This window comes from Fukomys damarensis, unplaced genomic scaffold, assembly GCF_012274545.1.
Source record: "Fukomys damarensis isolate Sample0158 unplaced genomic scaffold, DMR_v1.0_HiC HiC_scaffold_20, whole genome shotgun sequence".
Lineage (NCBI taxonomy): Eukaryota > Metazoa > Chordata > Mammalia > Rodentia > Bathyergidae > Fukomys > Fukomys damarensis.
The window spans coordinates 35,840,551-35,855,548 of NW_022900932.1; the positions used below are offsets into that span (position 1 = coordinate 35,840,551).

Sequence of the window (14,998 nt, forward strand, 5' to 3'; positions counted from 1 at the left end):
AAAAAAAAAAAAAAAAAAAAAAAAACAGGCTTAGTTGTAAAAGTTTAAACACCTCCTGAAAGAAAATTTTACATATTAAAAAATTTAAGGTTTGATTTATGTTTCAGTAATACATGATTTACCCATCGGTGAATACTGCTGAAAGCCATTTCATCCAAATAGCATCAGTGGAGAGAGAATTCTGCCCAACAGACACACAATCTACTTGCTACATTTGAATTGTGTATGCATACTAGCTCTTTACATGATGAAAGTTTGTGCTGAACATGAACAAGCCCAGTAATTCAAAAGGCTTGGACGTATCTCCTTACACAATTCCTGCTCACAGTCTCACTTCCTATGCCTTCTTGACTGCAGGAAGAAAACTCTTCCTCTTTAAAAGGCACATCCCAGAAAATTCATCTTTTCACAAGCTCCCAGTGTCTTTCCACAGCATTCTCTTCTTCCTTCACTGGCAAGTTTATTCCCCTAGAAATCTCATCTGCCACTCAAGAGTGAGACAGACCAAATATAACATTGTAGTGAAATACATCATCTGAAGTCCAGCTGGGAATTGAGTTCTCCCATCTGTTTCTTAAAGGCCTTAAGACCTTGGGCAAGTTGTGTAATGTTCAAATGTCTGTTTCTTCACAAGTAAAATTAATAAAATATGAACACCTATTACATTAGATAGTTGTTACAATTAAACAAAATAAAGCAAATATAATGCCTAACACAATGTCTGTCCCACAACAAATGCTCAATAAATGCTTTTTCTTTTTATTTCTATTGTTTTCATTACATTTATTTAACGTTTATATGGAGGTATGGATTATTTAGATTACATCAGAGCATATATATTCCATCATCTATTTTAGAAACCAATCACGATTCAAATAGGAAAAGAGGTATTCTTTTTTTTTTTTTTTCTTACTGTAGAAAGAATTTAAAGTTGTCCCTTTATGGGGCATTGAGAAGCGAACTTTTGAATCTCAATGAATATCGGACCCAATGAAGAAAATAGAAGCTTAAGAAACCACATTACTATATCTAGAACCAAGCCAAAGCTTTCTGCTCTTCTCTATTTGCCTATATGTATCCAAGATTTGGTGTGATGCAGCTTCACCTTCTTCAGTCGTAAAGCGGAAGCTCCCAAGAATAATTTATTAACAACTTTCCAGTGCTATTAAAAATTTTTCTTGACCTAAAGTCCTAGCAATTAATTATAAATAGAACTAAGAGCAAAATGAATGTTACTTAAAGAACCCAAAGAACTTGCATAAATAAATGATTTTGTACAAGTTTGCTTCTCTGTCTTTTTGGATTTTACATGTTACAGTTTTAGTGGAAAGAAGCCCTCAAGCATAAAATCACTACTGAGGATCCTGCAAGATAGTTTGCAAGCTCTGCCTTCTCAAACACTAACCAGCCTAAATAAAAGACAAGGAGGAACTTTAAGACTCTTGCTTTAGTTCAGTAACTTTTTAAAGAAAATCTGTGGGCTGATCAAATCAGAAATAATACGCAAAATTCAGATATAGGAAGTTAAGAGTGTCCCTCTATGACCACAAGCACCGCACTGAGTTCTTCTCCCATCCCTGAAAAAGTGCACTCACGTAGCTTCTGTTTTAACTTAGGGACAATTAAACTTGTAATCAGTGATGTGCCTTGGTCTTGCATGACTGCAAACAGCTGATAGCCAGACCTACATAAGACTGTGGGGTTTAGAATTTAGGCACAAACCACTTCTGGCTTCCACTTATTTTCCTAATCTTACTGTATTTTTGCTTTATTTTTCTCTCTCATACCTAGTTTATTGTTGTTGAAAAGATATGCACAAACTATATGGTAATTATTCATGTATTTGTGAAGAAGTATTACTGGTAATGGAAAGCTATATTGTATATTAGCTAGAATAGCTAAAATTTTAAAAAGGGACTTAGATTATTCTTGAGTAATAGTTTGTATGTAAAATAGCCTTTCCAGTTCAAGTTAAACACTGGAAAGTTAGTGCTTTCACAATAATGAAGGAATCATAAATGATCTGATATCACAATAGATAAAATGATTTTAAAGCACTATATTTTTTAAATGACCAGAAATACCTAAATGGTAGAAAGAAACAGAGTTTGTAACTTGTTACTGTAAATCATAATTTGATTGCTTATCCTTTCTCATACCTGTTTTGTGGATGAGGTTTAGTTTAGAGAGGTAGGGGAGACTGGGCGTAAAATGAAAGTTAGTTACACACAAGACATGAGTGAGAGTTCTTTCAAAGATATTTAAAAGTGTCCTAATTTTCTAAGATCTCAGTAAAATGAGTTATTTATATTAAATGTGAAATTGGTAAAGTTCATTTACCAGGCCACACACCATCCATAAAGTAAAATGAAACGTAATTTCAAATTAACAAATGATTTCCAAGTATGGGTTGTATGGTTCCCTTAAGAAAACTAAAAATAAGACAAGGCTATTTGCACAAACCAAAAGGACCTACTCCTACCTCGCTGACTTCCTGCAATTATTATGTGGTCATGAGACAAATCCCCTAGGTAATTCCTTTATGAGTCACTTTTGTACTTCATTTTCATCCTGATGATAAGCCAGAGATTCATTTTAAATGGACTCCACTTGCATAGAACATAAGTAAACCTATATATGCTTATTTTGGTGGGAAGGGGAGAGCCAAAAGTCAGGTAGGCTAAATTCTCGACATGCTTTTGTCAGGGGTTTATACCAAACAGAACAGTCCATCTTGGAAATTTTTATGTAATTACAATTTACTAAATTTAGGAATGAATATTGATGAATTTACTTTATATCAACCTTAGTTAATGTGATTGCTTGTTCCTAAAGACATGGAAGGAATTGATCAGCATTTATTTGACTATTTTAAGACTTCAAATCTCAAGTAATTTAGATTGCAAATCAAAGATTTTTTAAAACAGAAGCCAGAAAATCATCTTCAGAACATTTTAGTAAAGTTCTAGACTTTTTCTATTTTTTCTGATGAAGTTCAATAGTTACTAGAAGGCACTTGAAGAACTAATGAGAAGCTGGGCATGGTGGCTCACGCCTGTAATCCCAGCACTCCAGAGGCTGAGGCAGGAGGATCGCTGTGAGTTCGAGACCAGCCTGGGCTACATAGTGAGTTCCAGGTCAGTCTCAACTACATAGTGAGACCCTGTCTCAAAAAACCAAAAAGAAAAAAACTAATGAGAACCCCAAAGGTGGTTGATCATTAGGTTCTACTTCTGCCTCTTTCATTAATTTTTAAATGCAATACTGCATTGTGATGATTTTTACTATGCCCTTTTGCTGCCACAGTTTTACTTAAAGAGGAAATGTAATGAAACATTTAAATTATTTTAACTTGGATTTTGCTAAATTTCTGCCTGAGAAGAGGTTCAAAGGATTATTTATAGTTTTTGCTCTTTCACCACTCCTGTGATTTCTGTGAATAACTGAAAGACGTATCATAGTAACTTGAACATTTTTTTTAATTCTATTACAAATCCCTTGTGCCTATTTATAGCCTGGAATGGGCTGAGTCATAAGCCCTAAATCTTATCACTGTGAGCAGCCATCAATCTGCCTTCTTGTTTTTGGCACCACTATTCACGTATCACTCTGCGGAAATGCTACCTGCTAAGAGGTCTACCAAAAAGCATGAATGCTTTTGTCCGCCTTTCACAACAATCAGTAAGGTCCTACAAATAAAGGAACCATTTACGAGGAAGCCCCAGATCTCCTGATTTTGTCCTGATGGAGTTTTCATTAATCTGTGGTTTTCTGCAACATAATTTTTATGAAAATTAGAAATTAACTTAGAGATTTATTACTAACAGGGAGAAAGGGAACAGTTGGAAATAATCGAATTCGAAATACCATGCTTAGTTCCAACAATCTTGGTTGGAATATTGAGGACAACTTGATTGCTCATAAGGGGAGATAGGTCCCATCTGATAAGACCTCCTGTATAAATAATAAGACCTCCTCTCATCTCTTTCGGTATATTTTCATGGTTTTATAGATTAAAGACTATACTCTTTACATTACGTGTTCTCTCAAAAGAGTATCTAGTTGCTAGATTTAATAGAAACTTTCAGTGTTCTGGTGGTGGTCCCGTGTCTCCAGCATGGATATGTTTCCTCTGGGAAATGAGGTCTATCTATGGATATGCGTTCTGACTGGATTAGAGGTTCTATCAGACCTGGCTTGCTGGGTTAATTTAGATGGGGGTGCTGTCACTTGGGGAAGAAAGTAGAAAGTGACAAGGCTGCGGTGGGGCTAACCAGAAGAACATGTCATCCAATTCCCAGTGACAGACTATAAACTTAGATGTCTCTCCTAAACCTGTAACTGGACATTTCTGTCTTCTTTAAACCAGTATAAGAAAGGAAAGGACAGCCCCACTGTGAAATTCAGGTTTGCACCAGCAATAAAGAAGGGTTCCTTCCTTTCTTCCCACAACTCCACGAGTACTTGTTATTGGTTGGTTTCTTGATAGCAGCCATTCTTTCTGGGGTGAGATGGAATCTCAGTGTTGTTTTCATCTGCATTTCTCGAATGACCAGAGATGTTGAACTCTAAAAAGTACCAATAACCTCAATGAAAAGAAAAGTTAAAAAAAAAAAATAGAGGGCCAGGGATTTAGTTCAGTGATGCCACCGCCTGCCTCACAAGCTCAAGGACCAGAGTTCAATCCCCAGTACCAAAAAATAAATAAATAAATAAATAAATAAAATAAAAAATAAAGGTGAGTGTGTCTGTTCCTATTACTGGTTTAAGACTGTTTTCCAACCTGAATGATTATAGTCTCTCCAGATCTGAACTTCTACTTCTTAAATGGTGTGTTAACTTTTCACAGGACTAGTTTTGATGTCTGAAAATCATTTGTTGGTCTTTGAATGAAAGCCTGAGAGAAACAGCTATATTTTAGTAATATGAATTCTTTTTAAAGTTTACTTTTTCATGGCTGGGGATTCAGCTCAGTTGTTCTGCCACCTGCTTCGCAAGCGCAAGGGCCCAAGTTCGATCTCCTACCAAAAAAAAAAAATTAAAAAGATAAAAATTTAAATCCTAAAGTTTACTTTTTCCATTTCTTGTCAACTATGTATCTGGCTTACGAATGTCTCATTAGATATTTGCACATAGTAAAGATTTTTCTGAACTATGTATACCTCTATAAGGTTCTTATACTATTCTATCTAGGACCAAGCTTCCCGTTCAAAGAAGGCACTTTTCTTTGATAATATCATAATTATTTATATAGGGGGCATAAAAGTACTGGTTTCCCAAATACAACAGAACAGAATGTGAGGTGTTAAGTTGAAAATACAAAAACAAAGAACTTTGTTTCATCTTCTTCACCTAGTTAAATCTGATTGCCTTTCTGGTCAAGACCACTGTAAATACACTTGACATAATTTTCATTACCCTAAGCTATAATAGATACAAAATATATTACATATAAAACAATTATTACTGTTATCCTGGTAATGATAGAATTAAAAATATACTTGAGCTATCCAGAACTAAAAATCTTAGAGATGGAAAATATATACATAAAGGTATCTGAACTTCACTTCTCTTTTATTTCTTTTTTTTTTCTAATTCTGAAATCATAAGGCATACATGTATACTCACAAAGAAAAACCTCTGAGGAAATTGGAAATTTAAGCAATTTGGATATTTGTACATAAAGGACCATCTGACCATTGGAATGAAAGTCTGGAATTAGTAGTTTACATTGCAGCACTTCAGTTTTTAGAGATACCTTGGGAAAAGAAAATATAACAATTCTATTATAGATGAGTCAACTATTTATCTGACAATGAACAGGATTCTGAAAGGGCTTCGCAATATCCTTCTTCAGTAGCATGATTCTATAGATTTCTATACATCACGGTTTCAAATGCTAGCACTTTCAAGTATACAGAAAGAATTAAGTGTTTATATCATGAGTTGAATTTCCAGTGATGTGGAATACTCAGATGGGCCAAAGATATGCAAACGTAGAAAAGGAAACAGAAGTACACTAATCATTCCTTGAATAAATGAAAGTTAAATAGATAAATTGTCTTAATTAGGTCAAGTGTATTTAACCTAACTCCAGTAGTATATGAAGCATTTTTGCTCTCTTATTTTTATAATACATGACTACTTTCAATTAGTGTAAACAATGAATGGCTATTTTTGTAGTTCCTCGCAGGAAAATAGCAAAAGTAGTACTACCACTGTCAGATTTGTTGCAGCTATCGTGTAACTTTTGTTTTTGTTGTGTTTTAATATTAACCATAGGAGAATTTATGATATAATGAAATGGTTCCCAATTAGGGACAATATTGCCGCCTAGGTGAGATTTTGGCAATGTCTGGAGATATTAATAATCATCACAAGTGGGTGATCTATCCCCCAGAGGCCAAGAATGCTGAATATCCTATAGTACATAGGATAACATCATCACAAAACAACCAAAAGTCAAAACTGCCAGAGATAATAAATTCTGGGGTATAGTAAATCCAGGCATACACAAAAAAATCCTAGGTTTAAAGTCAAGCATTTGACTTCTGCTATTTTCATTTTAACCTCCACCAGATATAAATTAGAAGTTACATGAAAAAGTAACACCAAGTTGCAATATGTAAGTAACCGTGATACCTTTGGACTAAATAAAGCCATAAAGTTACTTTATTCTATAATTTTCTTCAGCAGATGTCACCTGAAATAGAATGAATTTTGTTCCCAAATAAAACATAGAACACCTCTTTGATATTAGAAATGTCATCCTTTCCCCAAACATCTTCAGAGTTTCAGAACCTGGCTAGACCACTAAATTATTTAAATCTCTAGCCTCAATTACCTCATTAAAGATTTGGGATAATATTTCTTAAGGCTACGAGAACTGAAATAGATAAATAAGACAATGAATAAATAGGTTAAGATTAGTTTTTAAAGAGAAAAGTTCATTTTTTGGTTTTGTTTAGAAAAAACACTGTGGAAGGCAGTTCTAAGGAGGAAAAGGCAGGCCCCAAAGTCATGGCTCATAAAATTTAGGAATGGAAAAGGCAAAGTTATAAAAGGGCAGAGATGGTGAAGGGAGAAATAAAATGGGAAAGAAGCTAGAAAAGGAGCTAGTGGGAAAGGCTCATGTCACCAAGCCTGAAGACTGCTCAGTAAAACAGAAATCTAATGTACACTATTTAGTTACTTGCTACCAGAACAATAGCCCTATCCCCCTCTTCAAATTTTAGTAATTTGTAGGACTGGGGATTTAGCTCAGTGGGGCTGTACCTGCCTCACAAGTGCAAAGTCCTGAGTTTGATCCCTGGTACCAGAGGGGGAAAAATTAGTAGTTTGCGTCACAGTAATTTTTTGTGTGAATGGTTTGTGGGAAAAAGGTTTAAGGAAAGATCTGCTTCTTTCAAAGCATAGAACATAAGGGCTAGCATGTGAAGAATCAGTGACGGTGGAAGTTGGAGAGCAGAGGGTTTGGAGTAATTATGTAAATCATGTCATTGTGAGAAATTAAGGGCTCAATAATTTGCCAACATCTTAGGGGAAAGCACCATGCTTTCCCCTAATCTAATTTCCCCTAAATTTCAAGGCTACTAGAAAAGTGAGTAGTATCAACAAGTGTATATTTCTTCAAAGTTTATCATTCCTTTTCCCAAGTCCATTTGAGACATTTACCTGGTTTCCGAATGGCTCGTAAGAGGCAGAAAAGAAAGTTTTGAAGTTAGAAGTTCTAAGCTGGTCCTCACTGCTTTTGCACTCACTGGACATGTGACTCTCCTGCATCACATGGGTTCCGCAGTAGGACAGTGAAGGTAATAACCACAGCTTCACCAAATTAAAAAATGAATGAACAGAAAGTGAAAGAGCTTAGTGTCTGACAAAGCTCTCCATAAATATTAGTATGCTAATTGAGGGAGCAAGCACTTAATTCCTACAGTGTGTGGTTGTAAACAGTAAGGGGCCAGAAGATACCTATCGGTGAGTAAATTGGAATATTGATCAAAATACCACTCTTGCGATCATACCCTAATTGGCCCTGCACCTTATTTACATTACGTGTATAGTCCAGAAGAGAAATAGTAAGAAGTGTCAACTTCCCACTCCACTTATTGAAAGTATTTCTAAACCATAACTTACTTTTCCTATATTATAATGTACTATAACTTTCACAGTGGTAAAATACACTTCTACTATGAAAACTTTTATTTGATAATTTAAAATTTTTGTACCAGTATTGATATATATATATATTTTCCCCTTTATCTGGGGTTAGGATTCTCTACAGTGTTCAACAAATATTTATCTACTTTTCCTTTTTTTGTGTTTTGTTTTGTTTTGTTTTTTTCTTGAGACAGGGTCTCACTATGTAGCCCAAGCTGGTTTCAAAGTCATAGCAATCCTCCTGCCTCAGCCTCCCAAGTGCTGGGATTACAGGTGTGCACCACCATGCCTGGCTACTTTTCTTTTTTTAAAAGAAAGAAAAGCAGAGAGCAAGAGAGAAGGAGAGAGAGAAAGAGAGAAAGAGAGGGAGAGAGAGAGAGAAAGAGAGAGGGGGGAGGGAGAGAGGGAGGGAGGGGGAGAAGGAGAGGGAGAGGGAGTGCTAGAAAGACAAAACAAAAATGTGTCCCACAAAATACTCTGGAAATCTACAAAATGATGGAAAAGAATGCTTTTGAGCTTATTCTCTCAAAAGTAGTTGTACAAATGGATTGTAGCAGGCTGGGGATGAGACTACTTTATTACACATATAGAGAATGATCATGTTTATCCTCTGCAGAAAAAATAAGAAGTTAGGGAAATATTTTAAGAGAAACTAACGGTGGAAGAAAACTGGTGAGCATCTGTCTAGTTGGTAAATAAAATTTTAGAAAGAATCAATGTATTGAGTCTCATTTACTAATAGATGAATAAACAAAATGTAGTATATTATTCAGTTATAGTCAGGAATGAAATACTGATATATCTATAATGTAAATAAACCTTGATCACATATTAAATAAGCCAGCCCCAGCCCAAACACATTTTATAATTCAATTTTTGTGAAATGTTCAGAATAGCCAAAGCAAATGTATAGAGACAACAAGTAGATTCACACTGCATAAGGGATGGAAAATTGAAATATGATGACTGTAATACATGATGTTTTCTTTTTGGATGATGGAAAGATTCTAAATCTAGGTATTGTGATGGATGAATTATTTTGTAAGTACACTAAGATTTATCAAATTGGATGCTTTCAGTGAGTTAACTTTAAGACATGAATTCTTTCAATAGTTGTTTAAAATGAGGGTAAAGTAGAGGCATACGGTAATTGTTCAAGTATAAGAGCATTCATTAATTCCATACATTCATAATGACATCTTTTATGAAAAATTTTAAGAAGCAGAGTTGCTTTGGCCTCTGACACTCCCTGTAATAACCCCTCTTCTATTCCCTGTAGGATAATTACATTGAAATGTTTTCACCACATACGACATCATCCAGAAATTAAGATCCATTCCTCCCCAACTTCTTTCTATTCAAAGGACCACAAAATCATCCTTAGGTCTTGCACGCAATGATACAAATACTTTCTATTGTGGGCAGATTTAATCTACCCGATACTATTCATTTCTTAACAAAAGGTTTATTTTTTTAACCCTTCTAGAAAAGTTAGCTTCTTCCCTGGACACCAACCATATTCTCTGCAAAGAGAACAAAATAACTGCTTGAATATTATTCTGATATGCGATCCCTCTACTAAGAAATTCAAACTGGTTTCTCGGGAGTCAATCCAGTACGCTAGTAAGGAGCGTCCAGCCTTTCCACAACCTGAGATCTTCTCTAAAGTAATCAAAATCTGAATCATTGACATTTTCTTATTTAAGCTTTGGGGTCTCACTCAGGGGTTCTTAGCTGATAGAAATAATAGATCTTTGAACATGGATAGGAAAAAGAAAAATTATTATTTTTACCAACTTTTAACTGAAAGATAGCATTTCCATAGAAACAAATCATATTAGTTTAACATGATTTAATATGTTGTCAGCAATAGAAATTGTTTTCCTGTTATGTGAAAAAAATTGCAGATATCTTTAAATATTTTATGCTTCTTGGTCCTTCAAATTCATAATAGTTATTAGACACATTGTTATGTCTTATTTAACATGTTAAATAAAAATAAATATCTATTAGGAAATTACAATTTTTAAAATTATTTTGATTATTGATTCCTGATATAATTAGTTTCCTTGATAATCATATTCTTTTATGTACTTGAAAACATTTTCATATGAGATTCATGGACAACAGACTTTTTTTTTTTTTTTTTAATTGAGTTTATTGGTACATTTAGGGATACAGTACAGTTACATTCATTGTTGGGATCATGTACCTTTACATGGCCAGTCTTGATTCTCATTTTTTTCCCCTTACCTCTGCCCTCCCTTCACCCCCTCCTCCCCTCCCCATCTACAAACACTTTATTTTCATCTTTTCATTCTCTCACATTTTTTTCTTTTCCCTTTTTGTTCTTCCCCTACGTATCACACCTTCCCTACACCTTTAGCTCCTTTCCTCCCATTTCTAAATGTCAGTAATCTTATTAGAATCTTATGCATTGTTGCAGAATATTCACACCAGGGAAACTATTTGGTATTTACACATGTGGGACTTATTTATTTCACTTAGGAGTATATCTTCAATATGTATCCATTTTCCTATGAATGAATCTATTCTCTTGCTCTTTATGGCTGAGTAATATTCCATTTTATAGAAAAACCACATCTTCTTTATCCAGTTTCCAACGGATGGGCAAATAGGTTGTTTCCAAGATTTAGCTATTACAAACTGTGCCGCTATAAACATGGGTGCACATACTTCTCTGTGATATGATTCTTTTAGTTCTCTTGGAAAGATACCCAACAGAGGGATGGCTGGGTCAAATGGAACCTCCAGTCCAAGCTCTTTGAGGTATCTCCATATTGATTTCCATAGTGGTTGCACTAGTCTGCACTCCCACCAACAATGGAGGAGGGTTCCTTTCTCCCCACAACCCCGCCAACATTTGTTATTGTGTGATTTCTTGATAGCAGCCATTCTTTGTGGGGTGAGGTGGAATCTCAGTGTTGTTTTCATCTGCATCTCTCGAATGACCAGTGATGTGGAACATTTTTTCATATATTTTCTTGCTGCTTTCACTTCTTTGTATGAGAAATGTCTGTTCATTTCGGATGCCCATTTTTGGATCGGGTCTTTATATTTGGGGGGACTGATTGTTTTGAGTTCTTTATATATCCTTGATAATAGTCCTTTGTCTGAGGTACAGCTGGTAAAAATTTTTTCCCACATTGTAGATTGTCTCTTAGTTCTGCTAATGGTTTCTTTTGAAGTACAGAAGCTTTTTAGTAAGATGAGATCCCAGTTGTTGATTCTTTCTGCTAGTTCCCGTGCTACTGAGGATTTGTTCATAAAGTCTTTTCCTATACCAATGTCTTCCAGAGTTCTGCCTAACTTACTTTCCAGCAAGTTTAATGTTTCTGTTTTAATATTTAGATCTTTAATCCATTTGGATTTTAATTTAGTGCATGGCGAAAGATAAGGGTCTAATTTTAATCTGTGACAGGTTGATATCCAGTTTTTCCAACACCATTTATTAAAGAGGCTATCTTTCCTCCACTGAGGATGGTGAGCTCCTTTGTCGAAGATGAGGTAGCTGAGTACATCTGCATTTGTTTTTGTGTCTTCCAGTCTGTTCCATTGATCCTCAGGCCTATTTCTTTGCCAGTACCATGCTGATTTTATCACAGTGGCTTTGTAGTATAGTTTCAAATTGGGAATTGTTACACCTGGTGCCATGTGACTGTTGCCTATAATGGCTTTTGCTATTCTAGGTCTCTTGTGGTTCCAAATGAATTTTTGGATTCTTTTTTCTAGTTCTGTGAAATATAGTGTTGGAATTTCAATTGGCATTGCATTGAATGTATATAGCAGTTTCGGTAGTATGGCCATTTTCACTATGTTGATTCTTCCTACCCAGGAGCAGGGGATATCTTTCCATTTTTTTATATCCTCTTCGATTTCTTTTTTCAGAGTGCTGTAGTTTTCAGTGTAGAGATCTTTTGTTTCTTTTGTTAGATTGATTCCTAGATACTTCATTTTTTTGGATGCTATTGTAAAAGGAATTTTTTCCCTTATTTCTCTTTCTGTCTGTCTGTTATTTGTGTATAGAAAGGCTATTGATTTTTGGGTATTCACCTTGTATCCAGATACTTTACTGAATCTGTCAATTAAGTCTAGAAGTTTTTTGGTGGAGTTTTTTGGATCTTCAATGTAGAGTATCATATCATCAGCAAATAATGATAGTTTAACTTCTTCCTTTCCTATCTTTATTGCTTTAATTTCTTTCTCTTGTCTAATTGCTGTGGCTAATGTTTCCAGAACTATATTGAAGAGAAGTGGCGATAGTGGGCATCCTTGTCTTGTTCCTGATTTTAACATGAAGGTTTTCAGTTTTTGGCCATTCAATATGATGTTGGCTGATGGTTTTTCATAAATAGCCTTTATTAAATTGAGGTATAGACCATCTATTCCAATTTTTTGCAGGGTTTTTATCATGAATGGGTGTTGAATTTTATCAAATGCTTTTTCTGCATCTATTGAGAGGATCATATGGTTTTTGTCCTTGACTTTGTTAATATAATGTATTACATTCACTGACTTTCGTATGTTGAACCACCCTTGCATCTCTGGAATAAATCCGACTTGGTCATGATGGATGATCTTCTTAATAATCCTCTGTATTCTGTTTGCTAGTATCTTATTAAGGATTTTTGCATCTATATTCATTAAGGAGATTGGTCTGTAGTTCTCCTTTTTGGTTGTATCTTTCTCTGGTTTGGGAATCAGAGTGATACTTGCTTCCAGGAATGAATTTGGAAGTATAGCTTCTCTTTCAATTTCATTGAAAAGTTTGAAGAGTAATGGTAGTAGTTCTTCTCTAAATGTCTTGTAAAATTCAGCAGTGAATCCATCAGGGCCTGGGCTTTTCTTTGTTGGTAAGTTTTTAATTACATTTTCAATTTCACTGATTGTGATTGGGGTGTTTAAAATGTTTTTATCTTCTTCGTTCAACTTTGGTAATTCATAAGTATCTAGAAATCTGTCCATTTCTTCTGTGTTTTCCATTTTATTAGAGTACAGGTTCTCAAAGTAGGTGTTCATGATCCTCTGGATTTCTTTCGGATCTGTTGTGACTTCGCCTTTTTCATTCCTAATTGCATGGATCTGAGCCTTTTCTTTCCTTTTTTTGATAAGATTAGCTAAGGGTTTGTCAATTTTATTTATTCTTTCAAAAAACCAGCTCTTTGTTTCATTTATTTTTTGTATCGTTTTCTTAATTTCAATTGCATTGATTTCTGCTCGGATCTTTATAATTTCCTCTCTTGTTCGAGCTTTGGGTTTTTCTTGCTCTTGTTTTTCTAGGAGTCTAAGTTTCATCGTTAAGTTGTTTATTTGAGCCCGCTCTGTTTTCCTAGTGTGGGCATTCAATGTTATGAATTTTCCACGTAGAACTGCTTTCATTGTGTCCCAAAGATTCCTGTATGTTGTATTGGCATTCTCATTTATTTGTAAAAACTGTCTAATTTCTTCTTTAATTTCCTCTGTAATCCATTGATTGTTTAGGAGAGTGTTGTTCAGTTTCCATGTGCTTGTGAAGTTTCTATAGTTTCTTGTGCTATTGATGTCTAGTTTGATTGCACTATGATCTGATAATAAACAGGGGATGACTTCAATTTTTTTGCATTTATTTACACCTGTTTTGTGAGCCAATATGTGGTCTATTTTGGAGAATGATCCATGTGCAGCCGAAAAGAATGTATATTCTGGTTTTTGGGGGTGGAATACTCTATAAACATCTATTAAGTCCATGTGTTCCAAAGCTTGGTTCGGACAACAGACTTTTAAGGTTATCCCTAGCCAGTATCAATCAATCAATCAATCAAGAACTCCTGCTCAGATAGGTAAACCTGTAATATTCTACACAAAATGTTTAAATTTTCTTCATCACTGGATTTGCCATTCCCTTAGATTTCTACTGTGTTTCTGCCACAACAAAGAACCAACAATTAAATAAGACAAGTGTCCCTTGTTTCTACTCATCCACGTGCCTGCCTTTCTTCTGTACTCTACTGCCAAGTCATCTTCATAAAACCATCCTTAGATCAGCTGGAGCCTAATACATTAAACTTTTTTAGTAAACTTTAAAGATCTGTATAGCTACAACTATGTAGCAGCTCTCATCCTTCAGCTTTTCCATATATATGGTGCTTATTTCTTTCACTGAATTAATATTTAGAGCAATCCTTCTTTTTGTTTCTTCCAGAGTCTTAACATGATAGTAATAAATATAATTAATGGCACAGAATCTGTCTGAGAAAGAGTATTTTCTAAGAATGAAGTCATTCTAGATGTCTGGGGTACTTGTTACAAGCTCCACACCATTCATCCCATCTCATTTCTTGCCAACTCACTTTAAACGGCTCCCCAGCCATATGGCTGGCTTGCTTTTCACCTTATGTAATTATTTTATTAATATATCTTTGGTCAAAAGAGAAATAAAGGAGTGTTTCATAGATTAGCACAAACATAATACTGAAAAAAGAAAATAGAATTGGTACTCTGCTTACGAAGTGAAAACATAAATTAGGTACACTACTTAAATGGAAACTATGAAAATATAAACATTATCTTGAGTTTTGAAAAAAAAACTTGTCTCATCACCTTTATGTGAATCACTGTTCTGTGCTATTCTAATGAACTTTTTATATTGTAATATATAAGTTTTAAATACTTAAGAGGATGTGAATTTCTACCTAGTCTTGAGCAGCGATGAATTTAAGGAACTAATTCATATATTAAAATATTATTCCTAATCACTCATGACCACAATGAATGATTTGTTCCTATCTAAAAATGTACAAAATCATTCATCTTTCTAATTCAGTCACATTGAAGTGGT

At 34.6% G+C, this 14,998-nt stretch overlaps 1 protein-coding gene across 1 annotated transcript in view; it reads right to left on the minus strand.

Annotated features, from left to right (window-relative positions):
- Prkg1 (protein kinase cGMP-dependent 1) overlaps positions 1-14,998 on the minus strand; it is a 1,151,812-nt gene that overhangs the window by 783,599 nt on the left and 353,215 nt on the right. The window lies entirely within an intron of this gene.